The 21942-nt window shown below is 37.5% G+C and overlaps 1 protein-coding gene and 1 pseudogene across 5 annotated transcripts in view; both read left to right on the forward strand.

The window, feature by feature from the left end:
• The window catches only part of GRM8 (glutamate metabotropic receptor 8), a 737042-nt gene that overhangs the window by 377193 nt on the left and 337907 nt on the right, over nucleotides 1-21942 (forward strand). The gene's annotated exons all lie outside the window — the stretch shown is intronic.
• Nucleotides 18312-18759, forward strand: LOC100682898 (annotated as a pseudogene).

Raw genomic sequence — 21942 nt, forward strand, 5'->3', positions numbered from 1 at the left:
AGGGGAAGCCAAGGGACTTAAAGTATACAGAATCAGAAGATACTCCCCCGTGGTTCTTTTTTTTGTTTGTTTGTTTTGCTTTTTGATTTATTTCCTTCCCCCACCCCCCTTTTTTCTCCTTTCTTTCTTTTTCTTTCTCTTTTTCTTCTTTTTTTTTTTGTTTTTTTCTTCCTTTTTATTCTCTTTCTCTTTTCTTTCCTTTTTTCTCTCCTCTCTTTTTCTCCTTTTCCCAATACAACTCACTTTTGGCCACTCTGCACTGAGCAAAATGACTAGAAGGAAAACCTCACCTCAAAAGAAAGAATCAGAAACAGTCCTCTCTCCCACAGAGTTACAAAATCTGGATTACAATTCAATGTCAGAAAGCCAATTCAGAAGCACTATTATACAGCTACTGGTGGCTCTAGAAAAAAGCATAAAGGACTCAAGAGACGTCATGACTGCAGAATTTAGAGCTAATCAGGCAGAAATTAAAAATCAATTGAATGAGATGCAATCCAAACTAGAAGTCCTAACGAAGAGGGTTAACGAGGTGGAAGAACGAGTGAGTGACATAGAAGACAAGTTGATAGCAAAGAGGGAAACTGAGGAAAAAAGAGACAAACAATTAAAAGACCATGAAGATAGATTAAGGGAAATAAACAACAGCCTGAGGAAGAACAACCTACGTTTAATTGGTGTTCCCGAGGGCGCCGAAAGGGACAGAGGGCCAGAATATGTATTTGAACAAATTCTAGCTGAAAACTTTCCTAATCTGGGAAGGGAAACAGGCATTCAGATCCAGGAAATAGAGAGATTCCCCCCCCCTAAAATCAATAAAAACCGTTCAACACCTCGACATTTAATATATGAAGCTTGCAAATTCCAAAGATAAAGAGAAGATCCTTAAAACAGCAAGAGACAAGAAATCCCTGACTTTTATGGGGAGGAGTATTAGGGTAACAGCAGACCTCTCCACAGAGACCTGGCAGGCCAGAAAGGGCTGGCAGGATATATTCAGGGTCCTAAATGAGAAGAACATGCAACCAAGAATCCTTCATCCAGCAAGGCTCTCATTCAAAATGGAAGGAGAGATAAAGAGCTTCCAAGACAGGCAGCAACTAAAAGAATATGTGACCTCCAAACCAGCTCTGCAAGAAATTTTAAGGGGGACTCTTAAAATTCCCCTTTAAGAAGAAGTTCAGTGGAACATTCCACAAAAACAAGGACTGAATAGATATCATGATGACACTAAACTCATATCTCTCAATAGTAACTCTGAATGTGAACGGGCCTAATGACCCCATCAAAAGGCTCAGGGTTTCAGATTGGATAAAAAAGCAGGACCCATCTATTTGCTGTCTACAAGAGACTCATTTTAGACAGAAGGACACCTACAGCCTGAAAATAAAAGGTTGGAGAACCATTTACCATTCGAATGGTCCTCAAAAGAAAGCAGGGGTAGCCATCCTTATATCAGATAAACTAAAATTTACACCGAAGACTGTAGTGAGAGATGAAGAGGGACACTATATCATACTTAAAGGATCTATTCAACAAGAGGACTTAACAATCCTCAATATATATGCCCCGAATGTGGGAGCTGCCAAATATATAAATCAATTAATAACCAAAGTGAAGAAATACTTAGATAATAATACACTTATACTTGGTGACTTCAATCTAGCTCTTTCTATACTCGATAGGTCTTCTAAGCACAACATCTCCAAAGAAACGAGAGCTTTAAATGATACACTGGACCAGATGGATTTCACAGATATCTACAGAACTTTACATCCAAACTCAACTGAATACACATTTTTCTCAAGTGCACATGGAACTTTCTCCAGAATAGACCACATATTGGGTCACAAATCGGGTCTGAACCAATACCAAAAGATTGGGATCGTCCCCTGCATATTCTCAGACCATAATGCCTTGAAATTAGAACTAAATCACAACAAGAAGTTTGGAAGGACCTCAAACACGTGGAGCTTAAGGACCATCCTGCTAAAAGATGAAAGGGTCAACCAGGAAATTAAGGAAGAATTAAAAAGATTCATGGAAACTAATGAGAATGAAGATACAACCGTTCAAAATCTTTGGGATGCAGCAAAAGCAGTCCTAAGGGGGAAATAGATCGCAATACAAGCATCCATTCAAAAACTGGAAAGAACTCAAATACAAAAGCTAACCTTACACAAAAAGGAGCTAGAGAAAAAACAGCAAATAGATCCTACACCCAGGAGAAGAAGGGAGTTAATAAAGATTCGAGCAGAACTCAACGAAATCGAGACCAGAAGAACTGTGGAACAGATCAACAGAACCAGGAGTTGGTTCTTTGAAAGAATTAATAAGATAGATAAACCATTAGCCAGCCTTATTAAAAAGAAGAGAGAGAAGACTCAAATTAATAAAATCATGAATGAGAAAGGAGAGATCACTACCAACACCAAGGAAATACAAACGATTTTAAAAACATATTATGAACAGCTATACACAAATAAATTAGGCAATCTAGAAGAAATGGACGCATTCCTGGAAAGCCACAAACTACCAAAACTGGAACAGGAAAAAATAGAAAACCTTAACAGGCCAATAACCAGGGAGGAAATTGAAGCAGTCATCAAAAACCTCCCAAGACACAAGAGTCCAGGGCCAGATGGCTTCCCAGGGGAATTTTATCAAACGTTTAAAGAAGAAACCATACCTATTCTCCTAAAGCTGTTTGGAAAGATAGAAAGAGATGGAGTACTTCCAAATTCGTTCTATGAGGCCAGCATCACCTTAATTCCAAAAGCAGACCAAGACCCCACCAAAAAGGAGAATTACAGACCAATATCCCTGATGAACATGGATGCAAAAATTCTCAACAAGATACTGGCCAATAGGATCCAACAATACATTAAGAAAATTATTCACCATGACCAAGTAGGATTTATCCCCGGGACACAAGGCTGGTTCAACACCCGTAAAACAATCAATGTGATTCATCATATCAGCAAGAGAAAAACCAAGAACCATATGATCCTCTCATTAGATGCAGATAAAGCATTTGACAAAGTACAGCATCCATTTCTGATCAAAACTCTTCAGAGTGTAGGGATAGAGGGAACATTCTTCAACATCTTAAAAGCCATCTATGAAAAGCCCACAGCAAATATCATTCTCAATGGGGAAGCACTGGGAGCCTTTCCCCTAAGATCAGGAACAAGACAGGGATGTCCACTCTCACCACTGCTATTCAACATAGTACTGGAAGTCCTAGCCTCAGCAATCAGACAACAGAAAGACATTAAAGGCATTCAAATTGGCAAAGAAGAAGTCAAACTCTCCCTCTTCGCTGATGACATGATACTCTACATAGAAAACCCAAAAGTCTCCACCCCAAGATTCCTAGAACTCATACAGCAATTCGGTAACGTGGCAGGATACAAAATCAATGCCCAGAAATCAGTGGCATTTCTATACACTAACAATGAGACTGAAGGAAGAGAAATTAAGGAGTCAATCCCATTTATAATTGCACCCAAAAGCATAAGATACCTAGGAATAAACCTAACCAAAGAGGTAAAGGATCTATACCCTAAAAACTATAGAACACTTCTGAAAGAAATTGAGGAAGACACAAAGAGATGGAAAAATATTCCATGCTCATGGATTGGCAGAATTAATATTGTGAAAATGTCAATGTTACCCAGGGCAATATACACGTTTAATGCAATCCCTATCAAAATACCATGGACTTTCTTCAGAGATTTAGAACAAATTATTTTAAGATTTGTGTGGAATCAGAAAAGACCCCGAATAGCCAGGGGAATTTTAAAAAAGAAAACCATATCTGGGGGCATCACAATGCCAGATTTCAGGTTGTACTACGAAGCTGTGGTCATCAAGACAGTGTGGTACTGGCACAAAAACAGACACATAGATCAGTGGAACAGAATAGAGAACCCAGAAGTGGACCCTCAACCTTATGGTCAACTAATATTCGACAAAGGAGGAAAGACTATCCGTTGGAAGAAAGACAGTCTCTTCAATAAATGGTGCTGGGAAAATTGGACATCCACATGCAGAAGAATGAAACTAGACCACTCTCTTTCACCATACACAAAGATAAACTCAAAATGGATGAAAGATCTAAATGTGAGATAAGATTCCATCAAAATCCTAGAGAAGAACACAGGCAACACCCTTTTTGAACTCGGCCACAGTAACTTCTTGCAAGATACATCCACGAAGGCAAAAGAAACAAAAGCAAAAATGAACTATTGGGACTTCATCAAGATAAAAAGCTTCTGCACAGCAAAGGATACAGTCAACAAAACTAAAAGACAACCTACAGAATGGGAGAAGATATTTGCAAATGACATATCAGATAAAGGGCTAGTTTCCAAGATCTATAAAGAACTTATTAAACTCAACACCAAAGAAACAAACAATCCAATCATGAAATGGGCAAAAGACATGAAGAGAAATCTCACAGAGGAAGATATAGACATGGCCAACAAGCACATGAGAAAATGCTCTGCATCACTTGCCATCAGGGAAATACAAATCAAAACCACAATGAGATACCACCTCACACCAGTGAGAATGGGGCAAATTAACAAAGCAGGAAACAACAAATGTTGGAGAGGATGCGGAGAAAAGGGAACCCTCTTACACTGTTGGTGGGAATGTGAACTGGTGCAGCCACTCTGGAAAACTGTGTGGAGGTTCCTCAAAGAGTTAAAAATAGACCTGCCCTACGACCCAGCAATTGCACTGTTGGGGATTTACCCCAAAGATACAAATGCAATGAAACGCCGGGACACCTGCACCCCAATATGGCCACGATAGCCAAACTGTGGAAGGAGCCTCGGTGTCCAATGAAAGATGAATAGATAAAGAAGACGTGGTTTATGTATACAATGGAATATTACTCAGCTATTAGAAATGACAAAAATACCCACCATTTGCTTCAACGTGGATGGAACTGGAGGGTTTTATGCTGAGTGAAGTAAGTCAGTCGGAGAAGGACAAACATTATATGTTCTCATTCATTTGGGGAATATAAATAATAGTGAAAGGGAATATAAGGGAAGGGAGAAGAAATGTGTGGGAAATATCAGAAAGGGAGACAGAATGTAAAGACTGCTAACTCTGGGAAACGAACTAGGGGTGGTAGAAGGGGAGGAGGGCGGGGGGTGGGAGTGAATGGGTGACGGGCACTGGGGGTTATTCTGTATGTTAGTAAATTGAACACCAATAAAAAATAAATTAAAAAAATAAAAATAAAAATCTTAAAAAAATAAAATACTAACGTCCAAAACTGGACGCTGATCACCAAAAAAAAAAAAAAAAAAAAAAAAAAAGAATCTATTCTAGGCACTGGAGCTGCTATGTACCGGAAAGAGAAGTAAGCCAACAAACTAAAGAGAAGATTTTAAATCATAGGTGTGGGGGATTGTGGGAGGTGGAACTGTATTGGGAGAGGTGTGTGTGCCATGAAGAAAATCAAATGAGCTGCTGTAGGAGAGAGGCTATTTATGATGTGGTGTCAGGGAGAGGGGACATTAGACTAACCATCACATGAAGGACAGGGAGGGGCACCCAAGTAGAGGACATGACAGAGGCCTTGACTAGTGGGAAAGTATATGGCACCTTCAAAGAACAGAAAGAAGCCAATGTGTCTTGAGCCAAGTAGGAGGTAAGCGAGAGTCAGAGCAAAAAAAAATGCTTACAGGCCAGGATTTAGGAATTTGCCATAAGATTAATAGGAATGAATTAAAGAATTCTGAATAGAAGAATGACCTAATTTAAGTGTTGAAACTATGACACCTAGTGCTCTATAGGAAATAGATTACAGGAGCCAACTGTAGATGCAGGGAGAACTCCCCCATCTAAACCACCAAATTGTCATGTAAGTTCTATCACTGCCAACTATGTGACAGATTCAGCTTCTTTTTAGTTAGGGCTGGGGGAAGGGATAATTACCACGTTTTTAGCTTTAATAGCTAAGTGATTGGCAATACTATTTTCTGTAATGGAAAATAAAAGACTAGGAAGGCTCAGATTTGAATGTGTAGAGGGTGGGAAATTCTGTTTTGAGTATATTAAGTTTTAGGTACTTATCCAACATCTATGTTGTAATAACATTGCATATAAGAAACCCAAGTGCAGAGGAAATGTGTGGCCCAGAGATGAAAATTGAGAATCAACAATACACAATTTTATTTAATATCTGGGACTAATAAGGCAGAAAAGCAGAGAGGACCTGGGTGGTGCCTCTTACCTGATGAGTTTTGCTCTGAAGCAAAGAATAGAAATGATGTTGTGGGTGGAAGTAAGTGTAGATTCAAGCCTAGAAGTTTTTTTTTTTCTTTTAAACTTCTAATACAGTATTAGGACATTTTTGGAAGAGGATGGAAAGACTAGTTTTTAGGGAGTAAATAATGGTGCTAAGGGAAAATTGCTCACGGATTTTGTCAGAATTGAGGAGTTTCCTTTATCAGTGGGTCCCACATGCACCTTCTTTTTTTTTTTCCTATTGAGTATTTTACAAAGTCAACATCTTGATTCTCTTTACCTGGGTAACTAAGTAGAAATGGTTGTTTATAAATGCAGCTGCCACCTCTGCCTGTAGCAATAGCACCATTTAATTCAGAGACTTTCCAAAACTTAGACTTCTCTAGGCACCAAGAGAAGCAAATAGCATCCCCTGTATTTGGGTTTTGGTAGTGCACAGATTTTCTTTTTCCTATTATTTGTATTTCTCCCTTGTCTCTTCTAGAAAAGGCATTACTTCTCTTTGGTGAGTCGTTAGGTAAGTTTTCCAGATCCTTTGATTAAAGATCTCCCTGTTCAAGAAAGAAAGTTTATTTTGCTTTTTTGCCACAGAGTAAATGTACATGCATTTACAAAGGACTTGCTTATCATTAAGACCTGTGCATCAGGAATCTAGTCAGAGAGAACTTTCCCAAAGGAGAGGAAGAAAATCATGCTTATTCCCTAAATACCATAAGACAAGAGCTAACTGACGCAACCAAGAAGACTACCTCTTACAGGACAGAATGAAAAAATGAATGAATCTTATGGTAGATAGTACATCTTGTTTGATGGGTGTTTCTCATTTACAAGAATGACACAGCAGTGTGAAACTTTACAACTTCTTCCTGATATGAGGGCTTTGACATTTCATCATTGCCAGGTTTAGTGAGCATTTATATTTGCTCCCACTTCCAAATTTTTACATAAAGAAATCACCCCAAAATGAATTAGCTAAAATGTTTCTAGGTTCACCTACATCATGGGGCTAAGCATTATGAGCTTATTCACTGGTCTGATTGACTTCTAAACTTAGTTGTATAAAGTAAGATATCACCACATAACAGAACCCAGGCCTGAAGCTACCCCAGACAAGATTAAGAGAATAACAAGTAAATGCAAAAGAAAGGCAAGTAGAAATAGCACTGTTTTCTCTCTAAGTTCTAATCACTTCAGCTCCAAGTCCATATTTCAACTGCATCTACTCAGATCTTCAGAACAGATTGCTAAAAAAATATTGTGGCAATGTTATTTTTGTTATTTGATTTTTTAATTTACAGGCATTCCCTACAGATCCCACAGTGACAACAAATTTATAGAGTGCTAATAAAAGGATGCACTCCTTGGAAATATTTTAGGATATGATATTTCTTGAAGTAATTACTCAAACCAGTAAAGCCCATAGCTGTTACATTCTGTATATTAGCCTGTTCTCTCATTAACTATTTGAGTTCAGAAAAAAAAAAAAAAAAAAAAAAAAACCCTGAGAGGGAATTTACTTTTGGAATAAAGTGGATTTTAGCAATATTTGGGAGGAAATAAAAAAATAAAACTGGAGAAAGTCCATGCTTCTTTGTCATTAAGACCATTTTTCTCATTTAAAGGAAGATTCTCCATTCTCTTGTTCTGAAATGTTTTGAATTTCTTGAGGTCATGGTCTGCATCCTTAATTCAATTAAAACATTTATTGAATATCTTTGTCATGCACTATGGGAGATGCAAACATAAGTGATTCACTATCATTACTCTTAAGGAATATTCATTTACAGATTAACACAAAGGGAGGTGATGGTCTGAGAGAACTGTGGCTATCTATAGAAACCCAGAGGAGAGAGAAATTATTTTTGTTTTAACAACTTGGGAAGACTTCATAAAAGATACTGTGCTTAGGAATGAAGTTAAACTGGGTGTTATGCTATGTGTTGGCAAATTGAACTCCAATAAAAAAAAATTAAAAGAAAAAAAGGAATGAAGTTAAGTGTGGCATTTGCATACATATGGATGAATGAGTAGGGGAGACTTCCTGAGAGATTAAACCAGTGATTCTCCAAGTGTGACCTCTGGACCAGCAGCCTCAGAAGCACCTAGGAATTTGTCATCAATGTAAAATTTTGGGCTCTACCCCAGACTTACTCAGTTAGAAATTCTGGGAGTGGTTCCAGTGATCTGTGTTTTAATAAGTCTTTCAGAGGATTCTGGTGCAGCAGGCTAAAATTGAGAATCATTGGATCAAACCACTCAAATGAAAATAAGAAGGTGGGAAAGGTAAAGTGTAGGAGTGCTGACAATATAGACTCCATCTTTGGCCCTCCCTCTTATTTCATGGCTATGCAATGACTTGCCTCAGGGCTCTATGTTCCAGGCCCCTTGAAGATTAACATATACAGTTAGAATACAGTAAGGCTTGTTCTGACTTTCCTACTATCTGTTTTTATCTTATGTTTCTTTCCTTCCTGGAGTATAACTTCCATAGGGACAGGATTTTTGTTTGTTTTGATTACTGCTGTATAGAGAGTGCTCAATATTTGTTGCATAGCTGCTGTATTGACATGCCAGGGGTGGAGGGCACTGGGAGCTACTGAGGAGGCAGTGGTGGTGGTGGGGTTGGCACTCTGGAAGATTAGGCTGAGCTACCCTTCCATGGGCTGGAGGTACTGATGTCAAATACAGGTGTGATGCTGTGGGTGGTTTCCTCCTTGTTTGTGGATGGAGTTACCTACCTCTGGTGTATGTGCAGGCCAGTGGAGCCCAGTCCCTCTGGGTCACACTCCTCCCTGCCCTGGAGAGTGACCTGCTCTGGCCATTCTATATGCTTGTTTTTGATCTTCACAGACTCGTAGGGCAGCATGATTCTGCATGATCCATACTGTTTTTCTTTGAGCTGGACTTCAGCATATGGCATTTTGTTTTTCCTTTCCTACGTATCATTAGACATACATTTAGCTAGGGAAATGGCAGAGTGTACCACTGAGTGTCAGAGGCGGTGTGGGATGCATCTAGGATAGCAGTTCCTCTGTCAGTAGCTTATAGGGCCCCAGGGGCTGGGCGACATTGAGTAAACTCTACTGATCTCTTTTCATCACACTAAATTATCCTAGTTTCCATTGACAAACAAAAAAAAAAATGAAAAAAGCTTAAAGTAAATAAATTTATAGAACCAAACTAGAAAGATGAGGCCTTGCTTTTGTACTAAATTGTGACATTTAAGGAACCTTTTTAGAGATCTAAAAGTGTACTGAGGGTATTTTCTATGAAAGAACTTGCAGTTATTGTGTTTGCAAAATCTAGTGCCATGCGATTTATCCCTCACACAGTCCAGCTTGCTTAACTAATCTTGAAATCAGGATATATGTGTGTTAGATGATTATACTTCTATCTACCTCTATTTATTTTATATGTTTCTGTTTATGCATTTGTATATTTGCACATTTACATTTATTTTTAAAAATTAGGTGAAATTCTACCTCATTGAGTATTTTTAAATTTTGGATTGACCTCAATAATGATTGATCAACATTATAATGTAGTCCAAATGATCTAATGTTGCTCTGAACAGCTTAGAAGTAAACTCATTGACTTTGTTAGCATCTGCATTTTTTTCCCAAGTCAAAACATCAAGAGAAAATAATTCCCATAGATGGAACATTTTATAAATTCAGGCCTCAAGTCAAGGTTTTTGTAAAAGGAGGAATCACCTGGAATAATACCAGTGCTACCTACCATCTCTGCTTTCTTCAGCTGTTTTAGGTTCACAGTGATGGTGCTTGACTGGCTTTAGAGGATGGAAAAATCAGATCACTGCAGACCATATGGCTGGTTTGGCATCAGCTTTTCTCTTTCTCAACTGTTCCCAGTGTGTTGTTTGATCTGTAATATGTAATAACATGGATTTCTTAAAAACTCTGTTCCCTTTACTTACTTTGGTCAGTTTCTACATGTTTGGTTTGTATTTCAAGAGGCCCCAATCACAGGAAGAAAAGGTGAGCCTCTGATGGGCCAGGTTTGCAAAGGCCCACTTTCTAAAGAAAGGAAGCCTGAGGAGTACCTGGGTGGCTCAATTGGTTAAGCGCCTGCCTTCCACTCAGATCATGATCCCTGGGTCCTAGCATCGAGCCCTACATCAGGCCCCCTCCTTGGTGGGGAGTCTGCTGCTTTCTCTCCCTCTCCCTCTTCCCCCTGCTCATGATCTTTATCTCTGTCTCTAATAAATTATTAAAAAGGAAGCCTGTTACTGTTTTGATCTGCGTATAAATTAGAACTCTTTCTGGATCCAGAAAAACTTAGAAGGTGACCAGCTCCTTTCATGCACGGTCCATCTACACAACTAATCTTTGACACAAGATTATGTATATTCAAACTGATATTATTGTGCCTTGGTGAGTCTCCAGTAGCTAAACAAAAAGGGAATTTAGTAAGAATATGGTTTCTGGTATATTGAGCTTAAAGATGGCACTGGGCCTCAGGAATGGGCAAGAACCAGAGGCAGTGTTCTCTCTTATTCCCCTCTCTTTATCTGCTCCCTATTACTTGCTTTTGCTCCACTGTCATTTGCCTTTTCTCCTTGTCCTTCCCTTCTTTGCTTTCTCCCAATTATAAAATGTGATTCCATGTTGTAATATAAAGGAGTGGGTTTTTACTGGCTCTGGCTGAGCAGGTCCCCATGCTTGACCATCATCTGGGCTGTGGCTAATTGGGCAAACAAATGGAGCTGCCAGGAGCTCACAGCTGTCAAGATGGAACTGATGCAGCTGTGGACACTGGTAAGAGGATTGGAGAAGGGGGTGTGGATGCTTCTCGAGAAAGGAACTGCAAAGCATTATGTCTGCTGTTAATTCATTTCTGTTTCAGTGAGCATTTTGATGGGCAGAAAATGAGCAGTTCCCTGGCTTGATACCCCTCACGGTGCCTTTGTCCTTATTTCCTAAGAATTGCTGGAAGGATATCTTTGCAGGTTATAGTTTCCAAAGATGGGCTCACCAATATATCCTATCCTACATGTTCTTCCTCCAATGTAAATTTGATACATCACCTTGATGTAGAGGTGAGGTTCATGTTCTCTCTCTTGAAACTGGGAAGGCTTATAAAACACAAAGGAAGCAAAGCATAGATTTGACCTAGATAATAACAAGTGATATGGCTTCCACCTGCTCTCTCTCTTTCTTGGATTCATGTCTTGAGAGTACTGAACCAAGACTTAAAAAGTCCAGCTATCCTGAAGCAACTATGCAGGAGAGATCATGGGGAGAAACTACACAGAGATGGAGATGCCCGATAATCCTAGATGTTCCAGTCCTAGTTGTTTGAGGCTTCAAAAAACACCAGCTTCCACACCTCATAGTGTCCTAGCTGATGCCAAACAAAACAAGGATGAGTTGTCCCCTTCAAGTTCTATTGTAGAACAGACTCAAGCAGAATAATTTTTGCTGTTGCTTTAACCACTAAGTTGGGGTTAGATATCTGGAACACTTTTCCTGTCACTTCTCACTTTCAATCTTTCTATATTACCACCCTGCCTTAACAATAGTCTGTCAATGCCATTGTATTCCCTTACTTACACTGCATAGAAAATGAGGATTGGAATCTATTAGACAAAGCAAGGGAAGAGTCTCCTGGGAATGCAAAGTGTGAAAGATATGATCAGTTTTATATTATTGACTTTAACCAACCTTCTTTCCTAAGTAAAATCATTTTTAAAAACGAATGCTAATTATATAAAGATTATTTGGGGAATAGATACAAACCATGCATTTGTTTTTTATGTTTATATTTAAATAAATAGAGAATATGAGCTTCTTGCCTTGTAATCTGTGGTGCAGTAGGAAAAAACATCAGAATAGGGATTGTGTGTTTGATGTGTGTCTGATCCTCCTGGCTTTGCCATGCTGGGCCCTTGCGAGAATGGACTTGACTATATATACTCCTCTCCCTCCCTTTATGAACTAAACTCCTCTGGCCCTTTTCTTATTTTACTCTTTTTTTTCCCTTCCTTTTATCTTGTTTTCTCTTCTTTCTTTCTCTGAACGGGACATTTATGCTTTTGAAATTTCTGATTAATAAATAATTGGGAAGCCAAATGTCCTGGTGTTGATGTCGAGAAAGTATGATGTCTTATTGAATTTATGAGTGTCAAATATATAAAAATGAGCCTATTCAGTCAGAATTATAGAGGTCTCTGCTTACCAGAAGATTTATTATAGAAAATTTTTGTTTTTCTTCCATTAGGCTATATATTTCAGTAACCAAAATTGTCTTTCTGTAATGTTGTTTAGACACACTTTCTAAAGATATAAGATGTAATTATACTTAAATTCACACTATGTGATTATTTTGGAGTGGAAATGATTTTGTCACTCTGAGAGAGAATTTTCAGTGAAATACAAGAACACCTTTTCTACATTTGATTTATTTGTAATTGCCCTTGCCTCTGTTACCTCTTACGTAGTTAAAGTTTTTTGAGTGAAGGAACTCCATGTAAAGTTTGAGTTTTAAATTTCCAAAGTTTCCTAGACAAATTCCTAAATGTGATATATCACGCCTTACTTCTCCATAGTTTGCTAAAGTTCTTGATTCCATATTTAATATCTATAGGACTTGGACAACTTAACTCATATTTCTGAGCCCTAATTATACAACATTCAAGATTTTTTATGAAGGAGATATGTAATATTAATATGAAAGTTTATGTATCATATTTTATGTAAGGAATATATGTATATTTAAATATTATAAGAGTGCTTGGGTGGCTCAATCCCAGTTGAGCATCTGAGTCTTGGTTTCCACTTGGGTCATGATCTCGGGGTCCTGAAATGGAGCCCCCAGGCAGGCTCCTCACTCAGCAAGGAGTCTGCTCCTCCCTCTGCCCTGCTTATGCTCTCTTTCTTTCTCTCTAAAATAAATAAATATATGTAAACAAATAAACAAATAAATAAATATTGTAGAGTGCTGGCCATATATTAGGAGATAAAATTAATAATTATTTTCTTTTTTTTCCATAGGAGAAATAGTAGAGTCAGTGATAATAATCTACCCTCCCTGTACTCATCCAGTCTGCACTTTTTCTTCCCATCTCCCTCCCTATATGGGCCTCAACCCTCAGCATAAACCTCTCCCCAATGCATACTTACCCTTTCATGACATTTTTAAGTCTAAATGCTCTCCTTGAGAACAAATACTTCACTAGTGATATATTAGCAGGAATAAAATGGTCAAAACCAACAGATAAAATGTGATCTTCAAAGCTTAACAAAATAATGTATGTTATATTAAAGTCAACTCTCAGGCAATTGAGGTCTGATTATTCATCCTAGTCAAACCCCATGCCCCTATCACCAAGAGCTCAATCATGATTTCTTGCCAGTGGCCCAGAATAGTGGTGAAAAGTGGCAAGGTAGGGTACAAATGGTGTGTGCTCTAAAATAAAGCCAATTTGAGTGAAAACTCTGGATCCTACTTGTTGTAATATACAAGTGCTGTGGGGGTAGGGCTTTTAGGAGATAATTAAGGTTAAGTGAGATTATAAGGATAGGATCCTCATCTTATAGATCAGTAGCCTTATTAGAAGAGGAAGAGAGAGATTTGTTTCTTCTTGAACACAGTTGAGGGAAGGCCATAGGAGCACAGTAACAGTAAGGAAAGCAGCCATCTACAAGTCAGGAAGAGAGCTCTCATCAGAACCTAACTCTGCTGGCACCCTGATCTCAGGCTTCTAGCCTCTAGAACTGTGAAAAAATAAATTTCTGTTGTTTAAGTCACCCAGTTTATGGTATTTTGATATAACAGTCTGAGTAGACTAATACAGCAAGTTGACTTAACCATTTGCCTCTTCATCAGAGTGGGGATAATAATCTTGCCTAAACCACAAGATTATCGTGAGGACTAAAAGAGGTAAGTACATAAGGGCTTGGAAATTTAAAGAAAGGAAGAAAGGAATTTGAGCAATAATATCATTGTACAGAGTTCTTATGACTGTAAAATTGATCTGCTTACTTATACCTGATCCTATGGATCAGTCTCCTGGAACGTGTGTTAAAAATATAGATTTCTGGACCCCATACTGGGCCTAAAAAATTAGAATCTCTCTGATGCCCAGGAATCCAGAGTTCCAGGTTATCTCCTGTGCACTGAAATTTAGGGGCACTACTTCAAAGGCCTGGTATGCTAATCAATGTCTCAAGATGTTGTTCTACAAATGCTTAATGTCAGGAACTCAGATTAAAGGAATTTATATCAGTAGATGCCGGTTGACAAGGAGAAGATTAACAGAAGTCATATTCTGAAAGCTCTGTCAGAGTGACTGTTGTTAATCTGCATGTGAATACTTTAGATATACCACAGAGGACAGTGTTTGAATGCTGGTTATAAAATTAATTAAGATAATATAGCAAGATTACTATGTAATTCTACAAATTGCTACCCTATTTAAATATCACTTTTTTTTGATCGATAATATATGAGAACACAGTGTGTCCAAGAAAATGAATTGGAAGAAGTTACTGCTCATGATTCTTTACCTGTGCGGTCTTGAATAAATAACTAGCAGGTGAAGTTGACTTTTGGTAGGTACATGTAACAGCTGAACAGAAGACACTGTTCGCTCCCTGGCTCACAGAAATATTGACTTCTTTTTTAGTGATGCTGAGTCTCATCTAAATGATTAAATCTTTAAAAAGAATACCAGCAAGTGGTAATTACAATGCCTAATCCACCTCCTCACATCTTCATGCAAGACAATATTTACTCTGGGTTGTGTGTTTGCCAGAACAATCATAGCCCAGCTTTAGCTGGTGGGTGTTCAGCTGTATCTTTGCCATGCATTTTTGCAAGATGTTGTGAAGACTCAACTGAAACTCAGAAGCTTTGTCAATGGTTAAAAATGTCTCACTAGGAATGAATTAGCATTTTCACTTGGATTTCAATTTGACTTCTATTTGTATTCCATTAATTTTAGCTCCCTGCTCTCTTCCTTCCTTTACTAATGTATCCAATCTCACAATGTATATATGATAGTGAGCTTTGTTATTTTATAGCCCCATTTAGTTTGTATAATGGATTTATTCTTTATTGGATTTCTACTCTTTATCAGGTACTGTGCTAGTTACTGAAGTCCACATCTGCTAAAATCGACATTAAGAAAATAGGAGGAGGGCTGATATCCTGAACAACACGTGGAACATATTTGTTACAAACTTGACAGGGTTTTATGTCAAGCGTTAGGTGTTATGGATAGTTATCTTCTTTTATAACATATCTGTAAGTCTCAGGATAGTTTTTGCCATCCTTGAACAACATTCTTTGGAAATTAAGTGCTTTTATTTTTCTCTTTTAAGTTGCCCATACATTTTTCATAATTGTATTAGTTTCCTATTGCTGCTGTAACAAATAACCAAAACTTAATGCCTTAAAACAACACAAAAGCATTATCTTACATTTATGGAGATCAGAAGTCTGAAATCAGTCTCACTGGGCTGAAACTAAGGTGTCAGCAGGACTGCATTTCTTTTTGGAGGCTTCAAGGGAGAATCTAATTTTTTCTTTTTTCTTTTGCCATTTCCTACTTCTTACAGGCTGTTTGCATTCCTTTGTTCATGGCCCCCTTGCATCTTGAAAGTGAGCAATGACCAATCAAGTCTTTCTCATGATCCCATCTGTTGTGGACTGAATGTTTATGTCGCCCCAAATTTCATTTTCATATGTTGAAGACCTAGCCTCCAATGTGACTGTATTTAGAGACGGAGTCCCTGAGGAAATAATTAAGGCTCAATGAGCTTGTAAGGGTAGAGCATTGATCTGGTAGGATTAGTGTCCCTATCAGAAAAGGCATCAGAGAACTTGCTCCCTCTCTCTCCCTCTCTCTCTCTTTCTCTCCCAGTCTCTCTACTCGCATGCAAGAAGGAAAGACCATGTGAGTACATAGTAAGAAGCCAGCTATCTGCAATCCAAAGAGAGAGCTCTTACTAGATATCAGTCCTGCTGGCACCTTAATCTTAGACTTCAACTTTCAGAACTGTTGTTTAAGCCACCCATTGTGTTATGGTAGCCTGAGTAGACCAGTACATGAGCTCTCTGGTTCTAGCTCTTCTGTCACCCTCTTTCCCTATGTAGGGACACTTGTGATTATATAAGGTCCACCCAGATAATCCAGCTGTTTAAATTTCAGCTGATTAGCAATTTAAATTCCATCTATGACCTAATTTTCCTATGTTGTAACATTATTCACAGGTTCCGAGGAGTAGGGTGAGGGCATCTTTGGGGGACCATTATTCTTACCACAATATGTACTTTACTTTCAGCCTCAATCTCTCTTTCTCTCTTTGCTTTCAGAGGTTAGGTGTTATTTACTAAGTATCTTTCCTTTTATTATATTGTTTTGAGTTGGGGTGCTTCTTTTCAGTGGCTTAGATATCATCTGCTTCTAGGGTCAGATAAAAGCCTATCCTGGTTTTCAATAATCTATAATTCCTTAAACATCTTTTTGATGACTCTCATACTCATTTCTCCTTCTGGTATCCTTCTGCATAAGGCTGTTCTGATTTTCTCCCTGGGTCTGCTGCTATGCCTTTGTAGCCTCCCCTTGCCTTTTATTTTTTTTTTATTTTTTATTTTTTTAAAATGAATTTTTTTCCATGTTTTCATTTCCTCCCCTTGGCTTTTAGAACTTTTTGTTCTCTTCAGAGAGTATTCTTTTCTCTATTTCATTTCAATATAGGCAGATAAAGCTATATTTAGATATTTTCCTTCAAATTATTGTGTTCTTTTGCTTTGACAATAAATCACAAAAATGTTTAATGATTAAAAAATTTGCTGGTCTTACCTAAATTTTTCTATCAATATAGGTTTGTGAACTTCCTTTTTATAGTAATTATCTTCTTTCCCCCAGCAACATTTCTTTTTAAACTAAAGACTACACTTCATTCATATTTCTTTGGTTTTACATAGTGCCTGCATTAAATTTAGTTACTATGTCTTCCTATAAATGGTAACAGTTTATCAGACTTGGCTTATTTTTTATGATCTTGACTATTTGATGAATATGGGTAAGGCATTTTGGAGATGTCCTTCAATTTGGGTTTGCCTGATGTTTTCTTTTGATTAGACTGGGGTTATGGGTTTTTGAGAGTGAGACCATGGAGGTTAAGTACTATTCCCATCATCACCAGAATCAGTCATTTCTCTGAAGAGCTATGGTACTTTTCACTTGAGAATGAAATTTGAAACCAAGTTGAGTATTAGGGGCTGCCCACTGTTACCAGAGTGTTGTTCTAACCTTTTCAGTCAGTGGACAGAGCTTGGAAATAAATAGATATAAGCTAACCTCTGTACATACATGTATCTATAATTATTTCTATATTTATCCAACTGTATCTGTATTAAACTGAACATGAGTTAATATTGATATCCCAAACTCTAATCTATCACCACATGAATCATTCCAGCCTCCTTTTCTTGCTTATCTATAACTTTCTACTCCCACAGTGAACTCCCACTATTTGTTATACATGTATAACAATTTCAGAATAGTTAACCCATACCCCATGAAAAACATCTTTATCAACTAGAATACAGTGCTTAGGTACTATTCTTTTTTCTTCAGTAATTTTCAAAGTTACTTTGGTCACCATTGTTTAACCTCAACTCCTGATTTCAGGTTATATATTCATACTAAAATTAGATTATTTTTGTCATGGTCTGTATTCCATACTGGGATCCCCTGACCACTTAATTTTTTTTTAATTCATACATTAGGCTTACTCTTTGTGTTATAAAGTTCTCTGGGTTTTGACAAATGAATAATGTCATGTGTCTGTCACCTCAATATCATACACAGTAGTTTCACAGCACCAAAAATATCTCCTGTGTTTATTCAACCCTTCCCCTTCTCCAAAGCCCTGGTAACCACTGATTGTCTTTTCCAAGTGTCATGTAAGTTGAGTCATTATAGTATGTAGCCTTTTCAGACTAGCTTTTTTCACTTAGCAATGTGCATTTAAGATTCATCCATGGCCCTTTCTGCCTCCGCTGCCACCATGGCACCCGTGAAAAAGCTTGTGGCGAAGGGGGTTAAAAAAAGAAGCAAGTTCTGAAGTTTACCCTTGATTGCACCCACCCAGTAGAAGATGGAATCATGGATGCTGCCAATTTTGAGCAGTTTCTTCAATAGAGGATCAAAATGAATGGAAAAGCTGGGAATCTTGGTGGAGGAGTTGTAACCATCTAAAGAAGCAAGAGCAAAATTACTGTAACTTCTGAGGTGCCTTTTTCCAAAAGGTATTTGAAATATCTCACCAAAAAAATATTTGAAGAAGAATAACCTCCTACGCGCAACGTGACTGGTTGCGCGTAGTTGCTAACAGCAAAGAGAGTTACGAGTTGCGTTACTTCCAGATTAACCAGGACGAGGAAGAGGAGGAAGATGAGGATTAAAACTCATTTATCTCAAATATTTTGTATGAGTTCTTGAATAAAACTTGGAAATACCCCCCCCCCCAAAAAAAAGATTCATCCATGTTGTTGTGTAGATTGATAATTCATTTCTTTTTATCTCTGAAGAGTATTCCATTGTGTAGATGTATTACAGTTTGTTTATACATTACTTTTTTAAAGACATCTTGAGTACTTCCAGTTTTTGGTGATTACAAATAAAGCTGCTATAAACATACATTCATATATGTGTTTTTGCATACATAGTTATCAAATCATCATGCTAAATCCAGCAATTGACAAATCATATGGTTAGATTGTTTCAGCATTATAACTAAGCACAAAACTGTCTTCCAAAGTGATTTTACCATTTTGCATTTCTACCAATAATGAATGAGAGTTTGTTGCTTCACATCCTTGCCGGCAATTGATACTGTTCATTTTCTTGGATTTTAGCCATTCTAATAGGTTATAGTATCTCATTTTTATCTTCCTTAGCAGCATCTGAAAGATGTGCTAAGCAACTATAAAAGGACAAAAGAAAAGAAGTAAACTAAAAAATGGGTGGTGGTGATGGTATTTATGCTTTATGATGGGTGATTAGTTTTGGGATAATAAAGTTTTCTATATTGTATTATTTATTCAACTTATTTTCTGGGCCTGAATTCAATGAGGGAGTTACATTTGGGAAAGTGGGGGCTACTTCCAAATCATACTAAATGGGAGATTACTCTCTTATGTGTGTGTGTATATATCTGTATTTATCTCTTTCTCAGTATATGTAATATATGTTTAAAATATCTTAAGTCACTTATTAGGCTGGGCAAGGAAGGACATGAGGACCTAAGTGGTTACCTGCGGTGGATTAAAGATGTCTGCACATGTTTTGCTACTTCTGTTATTGAGAAGTGGAGTTTAAATTCATTCCCCTTGAATTTGGTCTGTCTTTAATGACCTGCTTAAACAATAAATGTAGTGCAAGTAACATTCTGGGAATTCTGAGGCTATATCAGAAGAAGCCTTATATCTTCTGTCCAGGATTCTTGAGGCATTTCTTCATGGGGAACCCTAGCCTGCTAAGTAAGATGCCTGATTATTCTAAGACCACCACCACTTTGGAGAGGCCACATGTAGATGCCACAGTCAATTGCAGCTCAGCCCACTCTTTTAATCATTTCCTCCAAGTTTCCAGAAATGTGAGTGCAGCTGTCTTGGCTCCTCTGGGGCAGCCCAGCCAGCAGCTGAATACCATCCAGTGACTTCTGTCTCTGTCTGGTGGCACGGAAAAATTGATCAGAGAGAAGAATTGATCAAAGAGGCCCTTCCTGAATTCTTGACCCATAAAAATATAATAGATGATAAAAATTATTGTTGTAAGCCATGAAATTTTGGGGGTAGTTTGTTATGTAGCAAGAAATGACCAGAATAGCACCCTATGGCTTTCTGGGTCTGAAAGTGAACCATATAGTACACATTAAGGCTCATTCTATGAGATTTTACAGCAGTCACAACACCAATGCTGCATTATTCTATTGCAGAAAATAAAGGACTTCATTTGCAGGCACTGCCAATGCTTTTAATCTTCACATACACAGCTACTTACCCAAAATGAAATATATCTTCTTTATTAAATTTTCAAGTCTTCCTGATAAGAGCTAGAGTAATCTAACAAATATTGATTATATAAACAGAAGCTCTAATCTCATCTGCTCTGATCTCATCTGTGACATAAAATTAGTATATATTTTCCACTATTAGAATGATAGCTTGGTGAAAAATTATAATATTCCTTTCAAAAATGAGTTTCCCTGTATTCCCTTTCATTTATATTAAAAATACTCTTTTTTTAGAGAACTCTTTTTTATTCCTCTGGAAATCTATTCATTAACAAGTCATTTTACGATATGTGGTATATGGAAAAATTTTATAGTGAAAAACTATATGGCCAAAATTTCATTCTTAAATAAAAAGCTCAAAGGCTTAGATATTGATATAACATGAGTATCTCTTTAAGACACATGGTTACAATAACAGAATGTAGTGAACAAGAAAAATACATTTAAAATAGTACTAAATTCTCCAAAAAAAAAATGAAAATATTGTCTCATTAAAGTGTTAAAGAAATTAGGTACTATGGAAGTCACTAAAATATTCTAGTAAAAGTGGAAGGAAAAATAATAGGGTCCCGTTAGTTTTTAATGAAAAGGCAATAGAAATAATTCTAATTATGATAATTTGAATTGTGGATGCCTGCAGTTTACCTTGCTATTCTGGGAAATAAGAAGATTTGCTTTAGAAAACTTGATAATATAAATAAGAGTATAGTATAGATTTGTAACCAACTTAAGGTTACGGGAAATTTTTTTAAGAGCAGATGCTAATTCACATAAAATTTAAAAAAATTTTGATTACTTCTTAGGCTTGAATTTCATCACAGCAGATCCCAGATGAATGTTTGATTGGTTAATATAGCTTGATTTATTATACATAGTGGAAAAACCAAAATTGTATTTTAAAGATTTTATTTATTTATTTTTATTTGAGAGAGAGAGAGAGTGAGTGAGTGCAAGCAGGGGAGGGAGAGGGGCAAGCGGACTCCATGCTAAGAGTGGAGCTCTGTGCAGGGCTTGATCTCACAACCTGTGAAATCATGACAGAAGCCAAAATCAAAAGTCAGTTGTGCAACCAACTGGGCCACCCAGGTGCCCCTGAATTATACTTAAAAGAATTTCTTACTCATGCAGATATTTCTGTATCTGTGCATAATTCAATTAAGACTGTTTGAGCTTCTTGTTATAGTTATTTGATGTCAGAAAGCACTTTAGGTAAATTGGAACAGCTTTTTTTTTTTAATTTAAGATTTTACTTATTTATTCATGAGAGACAGAGAGAGAGAGGCAGAGACACAGGCAGAGGGAGAAGCAGGCTCCATGCAGAGAGCCAGCGGTGGGACTCAATCCCGGTCTCCAGGATCACACCCAGGGCTGAAGGGGGTGCTAAACCGCTGAGCCACTGGGGCTGCCCTGGAACAGCTTTACTAAGAGAGTTGGCGTTTAGTCCTTTAGCCAAACTATGAAATGGACAAAGTATACTTTTAGCCCAGTTAGCTTTCCCAGTGGTTCTCTTGTACTCCCCTACCAAGGGTATCTACTATTGCTGATTTCCAGGTTACCTTTTTCTCCTCCAGAATTTATAATTTTCAGTATCAAGTTTTGTCAGCTAATGAAAAAATCATGC

The sequence above is a fragment of the Canis lupus genome, chromosome 14 (assembly GCF_011100685.1).
Source record: "Canis lupus familiaris isolate Mischka breed German Shepherd chromosome 14, alternate assembly UU_Cfam_GSD_1.0, whole genome shotgun sequence".
Taxonomy (NCBI): Eukaryota; Metazoa; Chordata; class Mammalia; order Carnivora; family Canidae; genus Canis; species Canis lupus.